Here is a 10,106-nt window from a genome sequence, read left to right on the forward strand (position 1 = left end):
CCTCTTCTACTTCATTCTCTCTTTTCGCTCTTTTTTTTCTTTTTCTTTTTTTCCCCCTCTTTTTTTCCCCAATTTCATTTTTGCACTCCTTTTTTTTCCTACTTTTCTTTTCTTTTCTTTTTTCTCTTTTCTCTTTTTCTCTTCTTTCTTCCTTATCCCCTAATTCTCTTAAATCAGGTGGTCACTTTATTTGGGGTTATTAATACCGTAAATATATTTGTGTTCAGTGCCTGGTACGTGGTGCCTTGTTGTGTTGTATTTTGTGCCTTTAACTCAACGCAGCAGATCCAAGCAACAGCAGCCTCCTGAGCACCACACCCTCTGTCTGAGGAACAGCAGCTGTACGTCAAGCCTCCCCCCACCAGCCAGAAGAGCCACCACAGCTGTGAACAACACCCACCAGAGGAGCTGCTGCCAACTGAGGAGCAGCTGCTACCGCAACCACCCAAGGAGCAACCACAGCCCAAGGAGCCACTGCCACCCAGGGAGCAGCCACTGAACGACTCAACATCTAGATATGTCAGTGAGATCAAACATGGGTAGACAAAGAAACCCCAAAAGGAAAGTAAAGGATGACTCGCAAGAAAATCAGCTAAGTGAAACAGAGGCAAGCAACATGACAGAAAAAGAATTCAGAATAAGGGTCCTAGAAGGGCATAAACCGGATGGAGGAAAAAATCAATACCGTATGCAAGAAGGAAGAAGAAACAGATGAAATAATCAACTACCTATGCAAGAAACAAGAAGAAACAGATGAAAAAATCAATAAATTATGTAAGAACCAAGAAGAAATGAAGAGCGATGTAGCTGCAATAAAAAACACCATTGAAAGTATCAACAGTAGACTAGGAGAAGCGGAGGACCGAATTAGTGAATTAGAAGAAAAGGAAGCAAAACACACCCAAACGGTACTGCAATTGGAGAAAAAAATTAAAAGACAGGAGGAGAGCCTAAGGGAGCTTTGGGACAACATGAAACGAAACAACATACGAATAATAGGGGTGCCAGAACAACAGAAAGATGAACAAGGATTAGAAAACCTACTCGAAGAAATAATATCAGAAAACTTCCCTGAGGTGGGGAAGAAAAAAGTCACACAAGCACAGAGAGTCCCAAACAAGGTGAACCCGAAAAGACCCACACCAAGACACATCATAATTACCATGGCAAATGTTCAGGACAAAGAGAGAATCTTAAAGGCTGCAAGAGAGAGACGGAAAGTTACATACAAGGGATCTCCCATTAGATTATCAAATGATTTCTCAACAGAAACACATCAGGCCAGAAAAGAATGGACAGAAATCTACAAAGTGATGCAAAGCAAAGGACTGAATCCAAGAATACTCTATCCAGCAAGGCTATCATTCAAAATTGAAGGGGAAATAAGAAGCTTCACAGACAAAAAAAGGCTAAGGGAGTTTATCACCACCAAGCCAGCCATGCAAGAAATGCTAAAGGGACTGGTGTAAAAAGAAGAAATAAAAAGCTCAGAAAGAAAACAGCCACAAAAAATAGAAATGGCTACAAACAAGTACCTTTCAATAATAACTTTAAACGTAAACGGACTAAATGCTCCAACCAAAAGACATCGAGTGGCTGAATGGATAAAAAAACATGACCCATACATCTGCTGTCTACAAGAGACCCACCTCATTAGAAGGGACTCACACAGACTGAAAGTGAAGGGATGGAAAAATATCTTTCACGCAAATGGAAAGGAAAAGAAAGCTGGGGTAGCAATACTTATATCAGACAAAATAGACCTCAAAGTGAAGGCCATAACAAGAGATAAGGAAGGCCACTTCATAATACTAAAGGGATCAATACAACAAGAAGATATAACCCTGGTAAACATATATGCACCCAATGCAGGAGCACCCAAATTCATAAAAAAACTCCTGGAAGATATCAAAGGAGAGATCGACAACAATACAATCATAGTAGGGGACTTTAATACACCACTGACACCACTGGATAAGCCCGCTAGACAAACAATCAGCAAAGAAACAGCAATCCTAAATGACTCACTAGATCAGATGGACTTAATTGACATCTTCAGAACACTTCACCCCAAAGCCATGGAATATACATTCCTCTCAGGTGCTCATGGGACATATTCAAAAATAGACCACATATTGGGTCACAAGCAAAGTCTCCACAAATTCAAGAAGATTGAAATCATAAAAAGCTTCTTCTCAGACCACGATGGCATAATGTTAGAAATAAACTACAATAAAAACAACCCAAAATACTCAAACACTTGGAAGCTGAATAGCATGTTATTAAATATTGATTGGGTTACCAATGACATCAAAGAAGAAATTAAAAACATCCTGGACACTAATGACAATGAAAACACAACAATCCAAAACCTATGGGACACAATGAAAGCAGTCCTGAGAGGGAAGTTTATAGCTCTACAGGCCTACCTCAAAAAACAAGAAAAAATGGTAGTAAATCATCTAACTCTACAACTCAAAGAATTAGAAAGAGAGCAACAAGAAAACCCCAGAGTGAGCAGAAGGAAGGAGATAATAAAGATTAGAGCAGAAATAAATGACATAGAGACCAAAAAAACAATACAGAAAATCAATGAAACCAAGAGCTGGTTCTTTGAAAGGATAAACAAGATCGACAAACCTCTAGCCAGGCTCACCAAGAAGCAAAGAGAGAGGACCCAAATAAACCAAATCAGAAACGATAGAGGCGAAATAACAACAGACCCCACAGAAATACAAATGATTGTTAAACAATACTATGGACAGCTCTACTCCAACAAACTAGACAACCTGGAGGAAATGGACAAATTCCTAGGAAAATACAACATTCCAAAACTCAATCAGGAAGAATCTAAAAATCTCAATAGGCCAATAACTATGGAAGAAATTGAAGCAGTCATCAAAAAGCTCCCAGCAAACAAAAGCCCAGGACCAGATGGCTTCTCAGGGGAGTTTTACCAAACTTTCAAGGAAGAACTAAAACCTATCCTCCTCAGACTACTACAAAAAATTCAGGAGGAAGGAACACTTCCAAGCTCATTCTATGAAGCCAGCATCACCCTAATACCAAAACCAGGTAAAGACAACACAATGAAAGAGAATTACAGGCCAATATCCCTCATGAACATAGATGCCAAAATCCTCAACAAAATCTTAGCAAATCGGATCCAACAGTACATCAGAAAGATCATACACCATGACCAAGTAGGATTTATCCCAGGAATGCAAGGATGGTACAACATCCGTAAATCAATAAACGTAATACATCACATAAACAAATTGAAAGAAAAAAACCACATGGTCATATCAATTGATGCAGAAAAAGCATTCGACAAAATCCAACACCCATTTTTGATAAAAACTCTCAGCAAGGTGGGAATAGAAGGATCATACCTCAACATAATAAAAGCCATATATGACAGGCCCACAGCCAACATCATACTCAATGGACAAAAACTAACACCATTTCCCCTAAGAACAGGAACAAGACAGGGATGCCCACTCTCACCACTCCTCTTCAACATAGTCCTGGAAGTATTAGCCATTGCAATTAGACAAGAAGAAGAAATAAAAGGCATCCAAATTGGAAAAGAGGAAGTAAAACTGTCCTTATTTGCAGACGACATGATATTATACATACAAAACCCTAGAGACTCCATCAAAAAACTACTAGACTTAATACATGAATTTGGCAATGTAGCAGGATACAAAATTAACCCCAAGAAATCTGAGGCATTTCTATACACCAATAGTGAACTTTCAGAAAGAGAGATTATAAAAACAATCCCATTTACCATCGCACCAAAAAAATTAAGCTACCTAGGAATAAACTTAACTAAAGAGGTAAAAGACCTCTACTCAGAAAACTACAGGACGTTGAAAAAAGAGATAGAGGAAGACATAAAGAGATGGAAGAACATACCATGTTCTTGGATTGGTAGAATCAACATCATTAAAATGTCCATACTACCCAAAGCAATCTATAAATTCAACGCACTTCCCATTAAAATACCAATGGCCTACTTCAAAGATCTAGAACGAACTCTCCAAAAATTCATCTGGAATAAAAAAAGACCCCGAATAGCTGCAGCGATCCTGAGAAAGAACAAAGTAGGTGGGATCTCAATGCCAGATATCAAGCTGTATTACAAAGCCACTGTTCTCAAAACTGCCTGGTACTGGCACAAGAACAGACATATAGATCAGTGGAATAGAATAGAGAGTCCAGAAATTAGCCCGAACCAATATGCTCAATTAATATTTGACAAAGGAGGCAAGAACATACAATGGAGCCAAGATAGTCTCTTCAATAAATGGTGTTGGGAAAATTGGACAGATATATGCAAGAAAATGAAACTAGACCACCAACTTACACCATACACAAAAATAAACTCAAAATGGATAAAGGACTTAAATGTACGACAGGAAACCATAAAAATTCTAGAAGAATCCAAAGGCAACAAAATCTCAGACATATGCCAAAGCAATTTCTTCACTGATACAGCTCCTAGGGCAGTTGAAACTAAAGAGAAAATGAACAAATGGGACTACATCAAAATAAAAAGCTTCTGCACAGCAAAAGAAACCATCAACAAAACAACAAGAAAACCCACTGCGTGGGAAAACATATTTGCCAACGTCATATCTGATAAGGGCCTAATCTCCAAAATTTATAGGGAACTCATACAACTTAACAAAAAGAAGATAAACAATCCAATCAAAAAATGGGCAAAGGATCTAAATAGACACCTTTCAAAAGAGGACATTCAGAAAGCCAAGAGACATATGAAAACATGCTCAAAGTCACTAATCATCCGAGAGATGCAAATCAAAACAACAATGAGGTACCATCTCACACCTGTCAGAATGGCTATCATCAACAAATCAACAAACGACAAGTGCTGGAGAGGATGTGGAGAAAAAGGAACACTTGTGCACTGCTGGTGGGAATGCAGACTGGTGCAGCCACTATGGAAGACAGTATGGAGTTTCCTCAAAAAACAAAACATGGAACTCCCATTTGACCCTGTGATCCCACTTCTAGGAATATATCCCAAGAAACCAGAAACACCAATCAGAAAGGATATATGCACCCATATGTTCATAGCAGCACAATTCACCATAGCTAAGATCTGGAAACAGCCTAAGTGCCCATCAGTAGATGAATGGATTAGAAAACTGTGGTACATCTACACGATGGAATACTATGCTGCTGTAAAAAAGAAGGAACTCTTACAATTTGCAACGGCATGGATGGAGCTGGAGAGCATTATGCTAAGTGAAATAAGCCAGTCAATGAAGGAAAAATACCACATGATCTCACTCATTCATGGATAATAAAGACCATTACAAACTTTTGAACAATAATAGATACAGAGGCAGAGCTGCCTCAAACTGATTGTCAAACTGCAGTGGGAAGGCCAGAGAGGGTTGGGGAGCAATAAAAAATAAATTAAAAAATTAAAAATTAAAAAAAATTGTGTGTGTGTGTTTGTTTGTGTGTGTGTGTGTTGATTTTAAAGTGACTGGAAGGGAGAGGGAGACAGAAAGAGAGAAATATCAATATGATAGAGAAGCACTGATCAGTTATCTCCCGCAGGCACACCACTGGGTATTAAACCTGAAACCTGGGTATGTGCCCTGAGCAGGAATTGAACTGGTATCTTTGGTGCATAGGACCATGCACAACCAACTGAGACACACCAGCCAGGGCCACAGCTTTTTTAACTATTTATCTACTGATGGACTCTTGGGCTGCTTCCAAATCTTGGCTCTTATACATAACACTGCGGTGAACATAGGGGTGGGTATATATTTTTCGAATTAGTGTTTCAGATTTCTTTGGATATATTCCCAGAAGTGGAATCACTGGGTGATAAGACAGTTCATTTTTAATTTTTTGAGGTAACTCCACAATGCTTTCCACAGTGGTTATACCAGTCTGCATTCCCATCAACAGTGCACTAGGGTTCCTTTTTCTCCACATCCTTACCAACATTTGTTGTTTTTGATTTTTTGATGACTAGAGGCCCAGAGCACAAAATTCATGCATGGGTAGGGTCCCTAGCCCTGGCCTGTGATCCAGGCTGATCGGGGACTTTTGGCTGCCGGCTGGGGCCTTCCTTCATTCTGCACCACCCTCTGGCGGTCAGCGCATGTCATAGCAAGCGATCAGTCTCCCGGTTGAACCCACACAGGAACAATTTGCATATTAGGCTTTTATATATATATTGCTGACAGGTATGAGGTGATATCTCATTGTTGTTTTATTTTGCATTTCTATTTTTTGTTTTTCCCCAAAAATCTTTATGATTGAGAGTATTATAGAGGCTTCTCTCCCTCCCATTGCCCTTCTCCACCAGGTTCCTGCCACACCCCAGGTCTTCACCACCCTATTGTTTGTGTCCACGGGTAATGCATATATGCATATAAACTCTTTAGTTAATTTCTTCCCACCATCCCATCCTCCCTCTGTGATTTATTAGTCTGTTGTATGTTTACATGCCTCTGGTTCTATTTTATTCATTAGTTTATTTTGTTCATTACATTGCTTGTTCATTTATTTTTATTTTTGTTGTTGTTAATCCTCACCTAAGAATAATTTTCCATTGATTTTTGGAGAAAGTAGAAGGTAGAGGGAGAGACAGAGAAATAGAAACATCTATGTGAAAGAGACACATCAATTGGTTGCCTCCCACACATGCCTGGACAAGGGCGCCCAGGGAATCAAGCCTGCAACCAAGGTATTTGCCCTTGACTGGAATTGAACCCAGGACCATTCAGTTTGTGAGCCGACACTTAGCCAGGCCTATTTTGATTTTTAGATTCAATCATTGATAGATATGTATTTATTGCCATTTTATGGCTCATATTTTTTATCTTTTTTCCCCTCTTCTTAAAAAATATCTTCAACATTTCATGTAATACTGGTTTGGTGGGGATGAACTCCTTTAGCTTTTTCTTGTCTGTGAAGCTCTTTATCTGTCCTTCAATTCTAAATGAGAGCTTTGTTGGGTACAGTAATCTTGGTTCTGTGCTATTCATCACTTTGAATATTTCTTGCCACTCCCTTCTGACCTGCAAAATTTTTGTTGAGAAATCAGCTGATGGTTGTAAGGGCCCTCCCTATAGGTAACTAACTGCTTTTCTCTTGCTGTGTTTAAGATTCTCTCTTTGTCTTTAGCCCTTGGCATTTTAATTATGATGTGTCTTGCTGTGGGCTTCTTTGGGTTCCTCTTGTTTGGGACTCTGCTTCCTGGACTTGTAGGTCTATTTCTTTCACTAGGTAGGGGAAGTTTTCTGTCATTATTCCTTCAGATAGATTTTTAATATTTAGCTCTCTCTCTTCTCCTTCTGGCACCCCCATGTTGCAAATGTTGGTATGCTTGAAGTTGTCCCAGAAGTTCCTTACACTATCCTCACTTTTTTTTAAATTCCTTTTTCTTTTTGCTCTTCTGGTTGGGTGTTTTTTACTTCTTCATATTCCTAATCACTGATTTGATTCTTGGTATCCACTATTCTACTGTTGATTCCCTGTAAATTATTCTTCATTTCAGTTAGTATATCCTTCATTTCTGACTGGTACTTTTTCATGTATTTGATGTTCTGACTTATTTCCTTGAAACTCTCACTAAGTCCCTTGAAGATCTCATTAAGATCCTTGAGCAACCTTATAACCATTGTTTTGAACTCTGTATCTAGTAGTAGTTTGCTTGCTTCCATTTCAGTTAATTCTTTGTCTGGAGATTTTTTCTGTTCTTTCATTTGTAACATGTTTATTTATCTCTGCACTTTGGCTGATTCCCTGGGTTTGCTGAACATCTTCTCTTATGTCTATTGGACATCTGTATATCCTCTTTAGAGAAGTGTTTTATTAAGGTCCTTTGCTCATTTAGTTTATATATTTATTATTATTATTTATTTCAGAGAGAGAGGAAGGAAGAGGGAGACAGAGATAGAAACATGGATGATCTATTGGCTGCCTCCTACCTGCCCCCTACTGGGGATTGAGCCCACAATCCAGGCATGTATCCTGACCGGGAATCAAACCAGCGATGTCTTGCTACATGGGTTGACACTCAACCAACTGAGCACCACCCAGGCATACTCCATTTTTTTTTTTATTTTGTTTCCCTTGCTTGAGGAGATATATGAGAAAAAAATAATGCTACAAAAAAAATGTCCAAGATTTTAATGCATATGTTTCTTCTAGGATTGTTATGGTTTTGAGTCTAACATTTAAGTCTTTAATCCATTTTGACTTTATTCTTGTGTATGGTGTAAGACAGTGGTCTAGTTTCATTTTTTTGCATATATCTGTCCAATTTTTCCAAAACTATTTATTGAATAGACTATCTTTACTCCAGTGTACATTCTTTTTTTTAGCCCTTGGCATTTTAATTATGATGTGTCTTGCTGTGGGCTTCTTTGGGTTCCTCTTGTTTGGGACTCTGCTTCCTGGACTTGTAGGTCTATTTCTTTCACTAGGTAGGGGAAGTTTTCTGTCATTATTCCTTCAGATAGATTTTTAATATTTAGCTCTCTCTCTTCTCCTTCTGGCACCCCCATGTTGCAAATGTTGGTATGCTTGAAGTTGTCCCAGAAGTTCCTTACACTATCCTCACTTTTTTTTAAATTCCTTTTTCTTTTTGCTCTTCTGGTTGGGTGTTTTTTACTTCTTCATATTCCTAATCACTGATTTGATTCTTGGTATCCACTATTCTACTGTTGATTCCCTGTAAATTATTCTTCATTTCAGTTAGTATATCCTTCATTTCTGACTGGTACTTTTTCATGTATTTGATGTTCTGACTTATTTCCTTGAAACTCTCACTAAGTCCCTTGAAGATCTCATTAAGATCCTTGAGCAACCTTATAACCATTGTTTTGAACTCTGTATCTAGTAGTAGTTTGCTTGCTTCCATTTCAGTTAATTCTTTGTCTGGAGATTTTTTCTGTTCTTTCATTTGTAACATGTTTATTTATCTCTGCACTTTGGCTGATTCCCTGGGTTTGCTGAACATCTTCTCTTATGTCTATTGGACATCTGTATATCCTCTTTAGAGAAGTGTTTTATTAAGGTCCTTTGCTCATTTAGTTTATATATTTATTATTATTATTTATTTCAGAGAGAGAGGAAGGAAGAGGGAGACAGAGATAGAAACATGGATGATCTATTGGCTGCCTCCTACCTGCCCCCTACTGGGGATTGAGCCCACAATCCAGGCATGTATCCTGACCGGGAATCAAACCAGCGATGTCTTGCTACATGGGTTGACACTCAACCAACTGAGCACCACCCAGGCATACTCCATTTTTTTTTTATTTTGTTTCCCTTGCTTGAGGAGATATATGAGAAAAAAATAATGCTACAAAAAAAATGTCCAAGATTTTAATGCATATGTTTCTTCTAGGATTGTTATGGTTTTGAGTCTAACATTTAAGTCTTTAATCCATTTTGACTTTATTCTTGTGTATGGTGTAAGACAGTGGTCTAGTTTCATTTTTTTGCATATATCTGTCCAATTTTTCCAAAACTATTTATTGAATAGACTATCTTTACTCCAGTGTACATTCTTTTTTTTTAAGTTACTTGCACTGTTTATCACATTACATTATTATTACAGTTATTGTTACAATTATTACAATTATTCCAGAAGAAAAGGTAGGGAGGTTTTTTTTTCTTTTTAAAGAATTGGGGCCAAGGAATGAGGGATATATGGGCCAGGAAAATTCTATTTCAGAGACATGAAAGGCTTATCTGCATCTCCCACTCTACAATAATCAAAATAGTGAACTATTATCTTTTTTAAGTGGGAAAAGGTCTTGTTTACAATAAGCTCACTTAATTTCCTCCTGTGTCTGCATTTGTTACATTTTTTAAAAAATTTCTTTATTAGTTAAGGTATTAGAAATGTGTCCTCATCCCCCCACTAACCCCCAACCTCCCCCAAACACTCATGCTCTCACCCCCTGTTCTCCATGTCAATTGGTTTGGCTTATGTGCATACATACAAGTCCTTTGGTTGATCTCTTCCCCTTACCCCCACCCTCCCTTACTTTCCCTCTGGGGATTGATAGTCTGATCACTGTTTCACTGTCTTTGGA

Source organism: Myotis brandtii, unplaced genomic scaffold (assembly GCF_000412655.1).
Source record: "Myotis brandtii unplaced genomic scaffold, ASM41265v1 scaffold373, whole genome shotgun sequence".
NCBI classification, from domain to species: Eukaryota; Metazoa; Chordata; class Mammalia; order Chiroptera; family Vespertilionidae; genus Myotis; species Myotis brandtii.